Below are 13,140 nucleotides of genomic sequence, written 5' to 3'. Positions count from 1 at the left end.
GAATTATAAACATCGTCGGGCAACGAAACACTTACGCGTTAAACATCGTTTAAATAATTCTAGAACGTCCACTTCAGGCGAAGCCTTTGTCATTTATAATTAAAAAAAATGTCAATTCTTAATGTCCAAGGAACAATAATCTCACTTATCGTTACGGTCAATAAAGTACAAAATAAAATCATCGAACAATTGTTCGAGACTCCGTGTCGCGTTACGCGAAATTTTCAAATGGAATTTTCTCGAGAATTGTTCTTTCGCGAACAAAATTTCTCTACCCGTTCTCGATTTAATTTTACGCAACTTTCTCGTTCACGTCGATCACATTGGTCCACGTTACACACGGACCGACCACAACAAACATATCCTATCGGAACGAAATCTCCAGGATGAAAAATATAACGCGAACGCGTATGCGAGTGCTCGCAAGGGGAAACGCGTGAAATATTAATACGAGCGTTTTCCCGGGCGGTGGCTTAATCTCGACCGGGCTTTCCTGTGTTTTTGTAATTTTCGTGGACTTGGGAAATAACAAGTGGGCATGACTTCCTTTGCGCCCGCGTTGTTCGGTGCTCCAATTCTCCGCTACGATACCACTTTGTCCCTCTCTCCTCGGGTTCTTTATATTTTTTCTTTTTTTTTTTTTTTTTTTTTTTCTCCCCCGTAGCTAACGATGCTAATGAGCGACAGCCTTGCCGACAAGTGGCTTGCTGGTATTAACACAAACCCTTTTGCCGAAGCTCGCCGTAATAATTACATGCAAATACAAAACAATTACACGTCCAGCCGAGTGAGCAGATAGGACTCGGGTTCGCCTCGCTGTACGCAAAGTGGCGTCTTACGATTCTCGTGCTTACAGGCTGGTTTCCCAGTTGAAGGTCTGTCCCGGTAATTTCGGATAATAAAATAATTCCGTTTCGCACTCTGCCGCGATGTACAGGCTCGAAATGTATTCCGAGCATCGTATCGGGAAATTTGGAAATTTCACCATTTTATAGAATATTTATGAGCGACGGTCGAACGCGCTGGTTTAATACACGCGTATGCAAATATCGCGTGGCTGATGCTGCTGGAACTCTTCGAAGTTTCGAGTGTGATCCTCCTCGGCACCGAAAATTTAATCGTAACTCGTAATAGAAACAATAGGATCCGTTCTCTTTGGCGAAACTTGACGGGAGAAACTTTTCGAGATATGTGATTTTCCAGGACAAAATACATTTATCCAATGACTGAACATTCTTCGAGCGTTCTTGCTACGAAATGTTGAATATTTCCATTTTTAAATAACTTGGAAAGAAGATGAAATGTGATCGAACATCCATGTTTTTCATTTTCGAAGTTTCATCTCTATGGAGATTTTTCAGTTTTGTCTGTCCGATTAACTTAATAAATATTTTATTCGTACTGGTTTTAAATTAAGAAAAACGGCAAGAAAAAATTATCTCAGGAAAAATAATATATTTTATATATTCCACAAGTGCTTATGTACATTACAAATTCTGGAATCTATTCGTTTATAGTTCGATATGAACGAACTTCATTTTACTCCAAAAAGGAAATGAAAGTAATAGATTCTCCCATTAGACTACATTATACCAGCTGTATGTTTATCGATTATCGTGTAACTCCTCCGACATAATTTTTAGTTTAAAAATACCAAATCACCCTCTCCAAAACTTCTTCATTCTACAGTTGCATATCTAGATTATTTCTCTGGTCACAGCATATTACATCAATTAAATGTCTAATGATTTTCATTTCATCCCTCCCCCAATTTCCCATTAAAAAATACCAAACCATCACTTTCGAGACACCTTTATTCTAAATTTACATCTCTTGCACTTACACAAGATTCGACAATACGTAGATACCCAGTAACGGATTCAATTTGTTCTAAAATTCGCGTTTAACGGAGGAGAAAAAAAAAAGAACAATCACGCGCAACGGTGAATGAAGAAACGAAGGTGGTGGATGGAAAACTAAAACAACAAATATATTTTAAATACAGATCGGAATTCCAATTAACTTGCGTAGGTTCTCGCGAGTGTTGTTTTCCCTGGAATTCACCTCGTGAATTCGCATCGCGAATATTTGCGTAATCTTGCCCGGATAATGCCAGAGTTTGTCAAGAAACACAATCCGTATACCGTGAAGACGTATTTTCGCGCTGGTGCCCACACACACACATACATACAAACACACACAAAAGCGGAAGTGCGTAATTTTAGAGAACTTTCGATAGAGAGCGTTGCGGTTTGCGGTGGAAAGTAATTATGCGGAGGAGGTGCGTTGAACTTCCTAACGGGGAACGCGGTTTGGTGAATTTAATTAAAGGTGTGTAGGCGTTGTGCGTGACTAGCATCGAATTACGCATTGTATTTCGACGTTTTTCCACCGGCGGGTTAACGCCCTCGCGCTTAGTAATAGAAGTGGTTGAAAAATTTGTCGATATTTCAACTTCTGACATTTTAATTCGTCGCTGTAATCCCTGAGACTCTTACAATAATTGTACGTGTATTTTCGGTTGATTTCGATTTTTAGAAACAATGGTCAATAATTGACAACGAAGCGGGAAAAAATTAGAAAGAAACCAAGAACGAGAAGTGAACTCTTACACGAGGGTAGGTAGTGAATGTGTTTTAGCGTAGAGAGAGCGAAACAATCGGTTCTAGAAGTAGTATGAGATCGTACTTGGTCGGACGTTGTAACGTCGCGAGGACCGTGACTACTTAAATTGTCTGACGTAGTCTGTGCATATTCTACTTACCGAATTAATGGTGCTACACTCACCTTAATTCCAGGATTGATTTTTCTTTCTCCCAATAATACAAATTATACAATTATTTCTCCATTAAGTCCATTTGGTAATTTTACCATTGTCTCTTTTGTGTAATAATTTTTACTATTTAATCATTTCCTTTCGAAGTGACGATAACTGTCCGAGTTACACTGTACTTATATATTTTTCTTCTAACGTTCTTATTATACATAACTATGCATAAAGAATAAGTACAGTGTAGCTCGAACAGCTATTATGACTTCGAAAGAAAATTATTATAAAAGAGAGAATGGTAAAGTTACCAAGTGAATCACTGGATAAATAATCGCGCGAATGATCAGACGATAAGTATACCCACGTACGAATTACGGTATACACATCGATCGGTTTCAGTGGAATAAAATGACGAGCACACCGACGTCCTTTTCGCGATATTTATTTCGAAGATACTCGTTTGCATAACTGCGAGTGCTTTCACATATTTTACGACGCGATTGAAAAGTTTTCGGCCGAGCGCGCTTTGAGCCGCGCGCAGCGTATAAGCTTTTGTAAATAGATTCTTTACAGCGCCATAGGAAAGCCGTAGGTCTAGCAGGATTGCGAGTTCGCGAGCTCAATATCAAATGTGCAATTGCACAACTTGGAAATGAGTTCTGTCCAATGCGCGCGCCGGCGTACACGAGTTCATAACTATGTTCATCCCTGCGCGTCTTCCTTTGAAATGAAATCCACCCCGGGGGGGATTGTCTTCATTTATATTATAAAAAGCGAAGCGTTCGTTACGTCGAATGTGTTACAAATTGTCGAACGACCGAAAGAGGATAATTACGAGGCTGGGAACGCTCCCGTAGTAATTGATGCGAGTAATTGTTTTTCGTAATTAAAGTGCTCGGCTGTTAAATGCACTTCAAAATTGACGATTTCATTTGTAATTATCAATTATACTTCGCAATTGCAATTCTTCTCGCAGTTGGTAGTAATTACAATTTTACTTGTAACGATGGTTGGTGGTAATTACGATATTAATTGTGTAATAATTGTATTCGGTTATAGAAATTACAATTTGACTTGTAACGGTGGCTGGTAGTGATTACGATTTCAAGTGTAATTGTGTTTGGTAAAAATTGTAAATTTTATCGCGATTGTACGCCGGTAACCGCGTTTGGCAATAATCTGTAGGAATTAACAATTAGAAAAAGTAATAAGCGGCTTGGAACCGCCGAGCGTGTTAATAGTGCTAGTGGCTTGGAATGCAAAGGGTTAATCGAATTGCCCAATATTCGTCCCTGTGAGATGTGTTACGTTGCAAGCCGCTCGTGCAGCGTGAAACATTGCACGAAGGTCGGCCGAACGTACTCGAAAAAGGGAAAAATTTGTTTTCGTGTGGGAACAAAGGGGCGTTTCAAAATTGTCGGACTCTATCGATCAAGGTTTCTGTCGGGAACAATACAACAGGCTCCAACAATGGTGCAACCTGCGTCAAGTCGCTCGACGTTTTCGAATGGGCGTTGCAAACCTAAATGCAGATTAGAGATGCACACATTGTTCTCTGATAACCTATTGTTTAATATGTCACCCCTGGTCTGTCTGCTCGCGTTTATCGGCACGGTTACGATTAAATGGCCCGATCCGACCCGGAAGCGAAGTTCATTCCCTGCCTGCGATTCAACTTAGCGACATCTTTATTCGTAGCAAAAAAAAAGAAAAAAAAAATTTTAATACAAAATGTCCCGATACGTTTACATTTCCACCAGATGGTTCGTTCACGATATTTACGTATACGGAAAGAATGGTGCAATTATTATAAATGTAACATTCACCCAGAAAGTTATACTTTCATTATTGTGAAAAATTGGTAGAAAGTAAACAGTGTTTACGTATCCAGAATTAATGGGACAATTATTGTGTAAACGTTGTAACGTTCACCCGAAAAATTATACTTTCATTATTATGAAAAATTAGTAGAGCGTGTGCCCGAGTAAACGATGTTTACGTATCCGAAATGAATGGCATAATTATTATAAAAATAGCAATTTTCACCCAAGAGATCATACCTTCGTTATTGTGAGAAATTAATAGAAAGTGTCCTAAAGATGCGTTAAAATGTATTTGTACCACGAATAGTTAAATTCTGTATAAATTCTATCTACTGTCTACTCAGGTTGCTCAATATTCGCTCACATATTTAGTACCCCGTGTAAAATTGAGTACGGTAGATCCGCGACGTAGAACAGCATTAGAAGTGTGAACAAACATAAACTGGTCCCGATGGACGGTTAAATGAAATTTATATTCCTATAAAATTGATCCATTTATGATACAACGTTACGGATAAATTCATAGCTCGATCGTTGTACGAAGTTAACAAGCGCCGAGTCAATTTCGAGTCCTTCGAGGCCCTCGACTAATTCTCTTCAACAATTTCGTAGCTCCGAAGTGATCCGCATTAACGAAACACCACGTTGACATAACGCCGGAAAGCCACGCGATATACCCGGAACGCATGCATCGCAAACAAGCGGGCCGAGTGAGCCAGGCCAGAAGTTGTACGATAAGCGGCCGCTTAAGCCGTAACGTAACGCCCGTGCTCAGAAACGCGACGAGAGCCCTGCAAGTAACGCCGAACTAGACCTCGAGCACGCCCTCGATAAGGGACGCGAAGGGTCTAAGAAGCGTGACCTCGCATCAGGCCGGCGCAGGTGACACACGCCCACCGTTCCACGGAAATTCAAGGGTACGAGCTCGGTTGACGTTTCAGCGTGGCCGGGATCGTCGTGGCTCGTCACGAATGGCAAATGCACGGCAACGTTTTCCAAATGAATTATTGAGGAGGAGGACACACTGCTCGTTGAGAATATTTAAACCGGATCGATACTTCCAGTTAACTTGCATCCGGTATCGACCAGCGGACCAAAACCTTGCTTTTCCTTCCTGTCTTTCGGGTCAGGGTTCGGTGTATTCGCTTTGGAGCGATACTCGAAAAATTGCCTATTTATTTTAGAGCAACGCTTTGAAAGTTGTCTATTCATTCTGAGGTACTACCGTGAGATTGTTTATTTGTTTTGGAGCCTCTGGAAATTGTGTTTAATTACTTTTGAATAATATCCTCAAGATTGTCTTTCTATTTATTTTGGAGTAATGTGTTAAGATTGAGTATCTATTCATTTTGGAGAGTCTCTTAAAGATTGATCTCTTTCATTTTGGACTACGTCCTAAAACTTGTGCGACTTTGGGGTAAGTCTCAAAAATCGTTTCTCTATTTGTTTTAAAGAAACAGCCTTAGATTATTCATCTTAGATTTTAGTTCACGTATGATTAATATAGAGAAACATGGATTTAAACATGGACAATTTAAGTATCTCTTTTTATCAATACACTGATCGTAAAAGTTTCATAATTATAGGAGTGTATATATTTCTTTCTATATTATTTTTATCTTATACTTTATCTTCGACATAGAAATTTTCTTCTTTTTTTTTTATACGGTGCATCTTTCAAATGTTCGTAAATCACTACTTTAAACAGAATAACAATCACACGTGTTTTAAATTATGTATAAAGAAGTAATTACGTGATGTACGTATACTTGAGCAAGTATCAACGTCAACGACCATACCACGCATTTATACCAGTTCTCGTCTGATCACTGAAGTCAAGCTGCGTTGGGCGTGGGTAGTACTTGGATGGGTGACCGCCTGGGAACACCGCGTGTTGTTGGCTCAGTTCTTTTTTTACATAATTTTATTCCGTGGATCATAATTGCACTCTATTTTCAATTAATATTACGACCATTGTTGGACTATACAAGCAATTTTTTCTATTGCAACTCGAATTAAAATTACTTTGCCTACGATACGATTTCTCCATCTTGGGGATCAACGTCCCCAATATCCGAAGCAAGACTCCTAGGAAAAGAAGCTTACTTTCCAAGAAAGTCGCTCCAAATTTGCAAAAGTAAAATTTTATCCCGAGAAGTATATTTTCTTGTGCCATTTTAAACGCCCCAAAGAAATCATTTTTACCCCTTCTCTGAAAAACACTGCCCTTTTCTTTCCAGAAAAGGTTCCAGAGTCATAATCATCGTTCAACTCGCCAAACATGTGCAACAACGCGAATCTTAAGTCTCCAGTTTTCCAATTTCTAGTTTCACCCTTTGAGAAAGTATTTGTCGATCGCGTTCAAATATTTACCAGGTCCGTACGAAGAAATTCAACACTGACATTTTTCAGGCACCATTTTTTCCCCACCCTCTTGTAGCTCGAAAGCCCTCTTTTCTTTCTCGATTCGTTCCCCCTAGTTCCTCTTTCTTATTACTCTCTTCGCTCTCCTTTGGCAAGGCCCTACTTTTTCCCCCCGTTTCGCCGTATCTACAGTTCACTCTCTACGCCCTCGCGTGTTTCCCTTATTCCAATTACACGTAGACGGGAGAAGCCTTATCCCGTAGGAGTCGCGAACCGCCACGAGAAAATTCTATCTCGCGCGGGCGTGCATATCGTCGGTGAACCGCTCAGCGCCGGATAGCTATCAGAAGTTGGTCACCGACGCCGGGCCTCGGGAAAGAAGAGGATTTCCATTTCCATGAAAATACCGTCGATGGTTCTCTGTCCGGATTACGCTTTAACCCTCGAGAATCCACAGAAATGTGCCTCGACGACTGTCGGTGAAACCGGTAGGTGGGTCGAGAGACGGATCGCGGTAATTTTTAATACCAAAAATGGTAAATGGCTTCCGATGAACGCGAGAGAAATAAGCCTGTAGCTTCGTGAACGAACGCTGATAGAGTCTACGCCGACACGAGTCGTGATTGGTCGATCGACGAACCTCTACAATTTTCTATTACCTTCTCGTGATAAATTCGCGTCGTCTAATTACTTTCAAATTAGACTGTACGAATCCTCCCTCTGGTATTATATCGGGTTGTTCGGAGAGTCATTTCGTTACGAAACACGATTATTTTAAAGTGTACAAACATTTTACTAAATTATACATTCTCCATTTTGTAAAACGAAATCACTTTTTCGAAGAACCTAATACAATACCCAGTCGAGAAATCGGATCCTGGGGATGTCCACTCGAGCGATCGAGTCTTTCCGAGGCTCGCTACGACGATAATTAAACCGGTCTTCGTTTTTCGAGGGAGTTTCCACGGGACCGTTCGAGAATACTCAATCTCAATTCGTTCCGGCCATTCCGTAGTCTCTCGCGAGATGTTCCCTTATCTCGAGCGAGTTTTTATTGCGGTATTAAACCTGCGCCCCCTCCCCTCGATCACACGGCCACTTTTAACGGGCCCCGCCCACTCTCCCCACTCCCACCGCCACCCACCGCTCTCTTCGTATTTTACGAACGGGGGAACGGTGTTCGAAGATATATACCCGTTATATCTGCGAGTTCGCTGCTCGGTACCATGGAAAAGAGGTAAGGGGAGAGGGTGGGTGTGGGGGTGGTTGTGGATCTCTTCTCTCTTATTTTCTTCGCAGCGTCGTTCGGCCGTGAACGAGGCCATCCTCTCGCGTTCAGGGGCCCTTCGATTCCTCGACGTCGAGTTTGTCGCCAAGTGGGCGAAAACAATGGCTCGTTCGACGATTTCTCTCTCGTTGGCCACCGACAGAGAGAAATCTTGACGGTGTAGGCGGAGAAGGAGGAGGAGGAGGAGGTGGAGGAGGTGGGGCTCTCGCGGAAGCGAAGAGAAAACCTATTCGAGTCGAAAACGATAGCCGTCGAGGCGAACCCGTTTCTGAACGACCGGTTGTCCCGATTCGCAGTCTTAATTACTTTTAATTCTATTTTTGTTCAACGAACGGATCCAATCGGAGCCCCACGGCTTTGTTCGTTTCCGGCGTCGTACCGCTCGGTTCCGAGCGGCGGCAACTATTCCGTGAAAGTTCCGTCAACTCGGTGGCTACCCTCTCGAAATGTGAGGAATCGGGGTGTCTCGAGGCACACTGGCGCTCCCAGCTCCACGGAGTAACCGGTGTTCATCGAGTTATGCGTTTAAAGCGCCCTGTTAATTTGTATCGCCCCGCGAACCGACCAGAGAACCGGGGCTTTGTCGGGTTCTCGCGAGGGACGAGTATTTCCGACGTGGCCTGTCTCCGTGAACCTTTACGCTAATGATACAATGATAAATTAATGCTACGATAATTAACCTTACAATACCGCACGAGATACGACGACCTTTAATTGCAGCCACTTTTCGACCGAGAGTAATCGACTCTACACCGGAGTCCATTTTGTTCGTCATCGGGTGACTCTCGTAAGGTATCGGTGAATGTTTCGAACGATAGGTGTATATGGAGGTTTGTGCATTTATGGGGAAAATGTTTCGAGTAAGTTATCGTTTGCACATTCCTGTTACTTGTTTTTTTCTATTATTCTGGGAAAACAGGTTCAAGTCGGAGGAAAGCAGATTGGGTCTTTTACTGGTAAAAATGTACGTTTTATTAAAATTTGTGCTTGTCGTTTTAGATTTACCATGGAGCGTTTTTAATATTTTAGTATAGCAGTAGAGAGCTAGTTTACATTATTCTGTAGAAGATCGTTAAGATCGGAGGGAAGAAAATTGGGCCCTTTTTGGGTAAGAGAGTAAATTTTGAAAAAAATTATATGTGCACAATTATGAAATGTCTATACTGAGATTTTTTTTCACGTATTGCAACAGCTCCCTGTCTCGAATCGTTCTTCAAAAGTTTGTCGAAATTGGAGAGGGACAAATTGGGCCCCTTCTGCGTAAGAACAGAAGTTTCATAAAATAGTTAATAGGTGTTCGTTGTTGGTTATCTTACGCGTTTCACTAAGAACTTTTTCCTAATTTACGCTAGGTTTTTCTACCAATAAGGTAATTTGTCTGTCTCAGACCTATCCGAGACCAGTTCCGTGAACCAAGTCGTTTGATACTTTCTGCCTCCATGACCAATATAAAAATGTTGGCTGACAAGGCGTTATAAGTGTGACAAATGCATGATCAAATTGTACCTATGAAAAATCGATGCAAGCATTCATTTTTCAAACACTTTCCCCTAATACTTTTATACCCAATGTTGAGAAAATAATCGATCTATTATACATCCAGAAAAGACACGAATAACAATTAATCGCGTTTCACGCGGTACATCGTACATGCTACAAAAATATCGCGCGAAGATAGGTCTTGTTTTATCGTTCGACCCTTTTCCTGTATCGTTTATTTGCTATATTTAACGAAACGGCAGATCGGTATCCCAATTACGTACTCTGTACAGCAGGATAATACGCGCTTGTAATGATATTTGTGAAACCGAGTCGCAGATAATGGTGCGTACATTCCACGCATATTCGTGATCGGTCATTCGGAATACAAAGGCGCGTGCAACAATATTGCAATTCTGCGTTTTAAATTTATTTTTGAACGAGAAATTGTCGCAATTTCGGTCGCGTCGCTAACAGCAGATCAGCACGTAATAAATGCAAAATTCGAAGCGTTCTGGGGTGATATTTTTAAAATTAAATATGGCATAAAATTGTTGCACGAAAAAGTCGTATAAAAGTGATGTTGCACATTTTTTTTTTTTTTCTTTTAGTTGCACGTACTCGAAAATATTTATTCTCGTAGCTTGTCCCGTGGGAAGTGAACTGAATCAACACGACGATGGAAATAGTGGTAAAATAGGGAGAAGCATTCTCATTACGAAATGAGTGCAAGCTGTATGTATTCAGAGAGTTATTCATGAGATTAATCATGTCGACTAGTGGCAATGCGTTATGTGCGATGTCAATGGTACCATGAATAATTCTCTGAATATCAACGTACAGTATCCTCTCCAGTATTTGTCCATCGTTGTCTTAAGTTGACCTCGACTACGTAAATGCAGTTTAATCAGAGATGAGTTACGTATATAGCTGTTTAAAGACATACGTCGACGTTGAGGAAAGTTAAAATGTCCTCTGTATAACCTACTCGTCCTCGTGTTCGTAGAAAAAAATTGGTTCGATTGCACGAGTCCCTTTTTGAGACCACACCATCTCGAAACAACAAGAACATTTGTACCTTGCCTTAGTTTTAGAGATATTTGGTACATTTTTAATTCTAATTGTAAATCGAAGTAATTGCTTCATTTCTCTCGATGATTTATATTACAAGACTCAGTAGCGGGTTTTTTCATTCCAAAGAAAAAAAAAATGCCAACTGATTTTGTAAACGTTGGACAAAATGTAAAGTGTTCCATCGATTAACAACTATGATTATTGAACGACCAATAATTACGCTAGACGAACAACACAAATCATTGAAGAGAACATACATAATCATTGGATATAATTAACCAATTAATTATTAATCACGAAGCGATCATACTTTTGAGTGCGACCCAATCGACCAAGTTAATGATAAAGAAGCTAAAAGAAGGCCAGTAAATACAAGAATCGAGTTAAAAGAGTTAAATTTAACATTTTGTGATTTTTGACATTCCATCGAAAATTGTTCCGAAATTGTATTTACCGGAATTGGGATGGAGTTGCTACTTTTTATGTTGCCCGAAAAGTTTCGGTAGTTACGAAATTTTTTAATTCAACGAGAAACATTTTTAACTTTTTCCTGCGCGCAATAAGTGCGCCGTTACGTGGTGTTTGGCGAGAATGTGAATTATCGCGCTAATTGCACGAAGCATGCCCCAAAACAACGGTTCCATTGTTAATTGCCAAACGCAGCGACGATCTCCACGTTCGCGAATACTTTCATCGTGAGAGCGTGACCAGAATAGGGGGACAGGGTGGGGGGTGGGGGCGGGTGGGACCCACGACAATGCGATTACACGACAACGAACCCGAAGCTAATTGTTAAAGCGGAAAGAAACGTGGTGACGCTCGATCGCAGCCTCCCGGAAAGTACCTCGGTCGATCTTTTATCGTGGCTGCATTCCCGGTGGAAATCAAGCAGATGTTCTCTCTCTTTTCCCCCTCTCACTCATTCACTCGTTTATTCACTCTCTCGTTCAGATACACTCTCTCTCTCTTTCTCTCTTTTTTCTTCCCCTCTGTCTCTCCTTCTCTCTCGCTAGCTCTTTGACGCGCACGCTCTCTCTCTCTTTCTTTTTCTTCCTCCCTCTCTCTTTCCTTCTCTCACACTCACTCACTCACTCACTCACTCACTCACTCAACTGCTCATTCACTCACTCTCTACTTCTTTTTCACTCACTCACTCATTCTCTCGCACACCATCTCGCTCTTTCTTTTTCTCCTCCCTCTTTCTCTTTCTCTCGTCCCCCACTTTTCACCCACCACCCCAATTCTTCGCCACCGATGATTAGGATAAATTGAAGCCAGATAACGAGGATCCGTGGATGCCCCGCCACCTTTATACTCGCTCAATTTCACGTTTCCAATATTGTGCGTAACTCTCGCGAACTTTTTCATCCCTCTTTCTCAATTATCTGGCTCGCGCACGACCATTTCGTGCTGTATCCCGTGCACGAATTACGTTCGTTGAATGCGTCATCCGCGCACACGACGACGAATGTCGATCGTCGAGAGGAATCTCCATTGTCTCATAATCCGACTAACGATCCCGGGACCGCCACACCCCCGCGCGGATCGAGATTTCATTATTCCCTCGCACCCTTATCGAGCAACGGGCAACGCTCCTCTCCTCGCCTGAGAATTGGCGACGTGTGCCCGACGTTATAATTAATGTTTACCGCTGCCAAGCAAAAGGAAATTTGTGTTTCGTCCCCGGAGGTTTGCCGGTGGACTCGGCGAAGCTATTTCTGACTAAGGCGTGTCTTGGAAATGATACTTTTCATACGCGTACAGGGTGTCCACTGACAAGCGACAAGTATGTTTATTCTGCGAGTATAAAATGGATCGAGAATATGGAATAAAATTGTTCAAGAAAACGGTATTTTTGAGAAAAATTACCCAATGAAATTTAACACGATGAAGATAACAAAAGTCAGCCGACAAATTGTTTAGAAAGTGACTTGATTTTCAGGCATACTTTGCGATAAAATGCGAACAAAAATTCAGACAGTTCATGTGAAGCTCAATGGGGCACCCACTTTGTGTAAATAATGTTTCACTTTTTGTTTAATGCTTCAGGGTTCTATTCTTTTTCCCCATATGTTTTTGTAAATATAAAGTACGATGTACTTTTTAACCAATTTCTATCAGCAGAAATATAATTAATGGAAAATTCTAAATTCGCAGCCAATTAGCTCGGTACTACCCGCGACCAAGAATTATCGCGGGTAATACCGATTACCAGGTCTCACCACGTGGAGGTTGCTGCGAGCGGAGACCCGGAGAGAGATAGATGGACTCAAAGTTCCATCGATCTCTCTCGACGCGCAATACAAACGAAATTACTAAACCGAGGAGATCGAAGGAACTTT

At 41.4% G+C, this 13,140-nt stretch overlaps 1 protein-coding gene and 1 non-coding gene across 12 annotated transcripts in view; both read left to right on the top strand.

Annotated features, from left to right (window-relative positions):
* The window catches only part of Rg (A kinase anchor protein rugose), a 543,414-nt gene that overhangs the window by 140,880 nt on the left and 389,394 nt on the right, over positions 1 to 13,140 (top strand). The window lies entirely within an intron of this gene.
* On the top strand, positions 6,379 to 6,496 carry LOC143152975 (5S ribosomal RNA). The gene has a single exon (XR_012993681.1). It is a non-coding gene; the product is annotated as a 5S ribosomal RNA (ribosomal RNA).

Source organism: Ptiloglossa arizonensis, chromosome 11 (assembly GCF_051014685.1).
Source record: "Ptiloglossa arizonensis isolate GNS036 chromosome 11, iyPtiAriz1_principal, whole genome shotgun sequence".
NCBI classification, from domain to species: Eukaryota; Metazoa; Arthropoda; class Insecta; order Hymenoptera; family Colletidae; genus Ptiloglossa; species Ptiloglossa arizonensis.
Note: the sequence above shows the minus strand (reverse complement) of the source record. Positions and strands in the feature narration are given on the sequence as shown.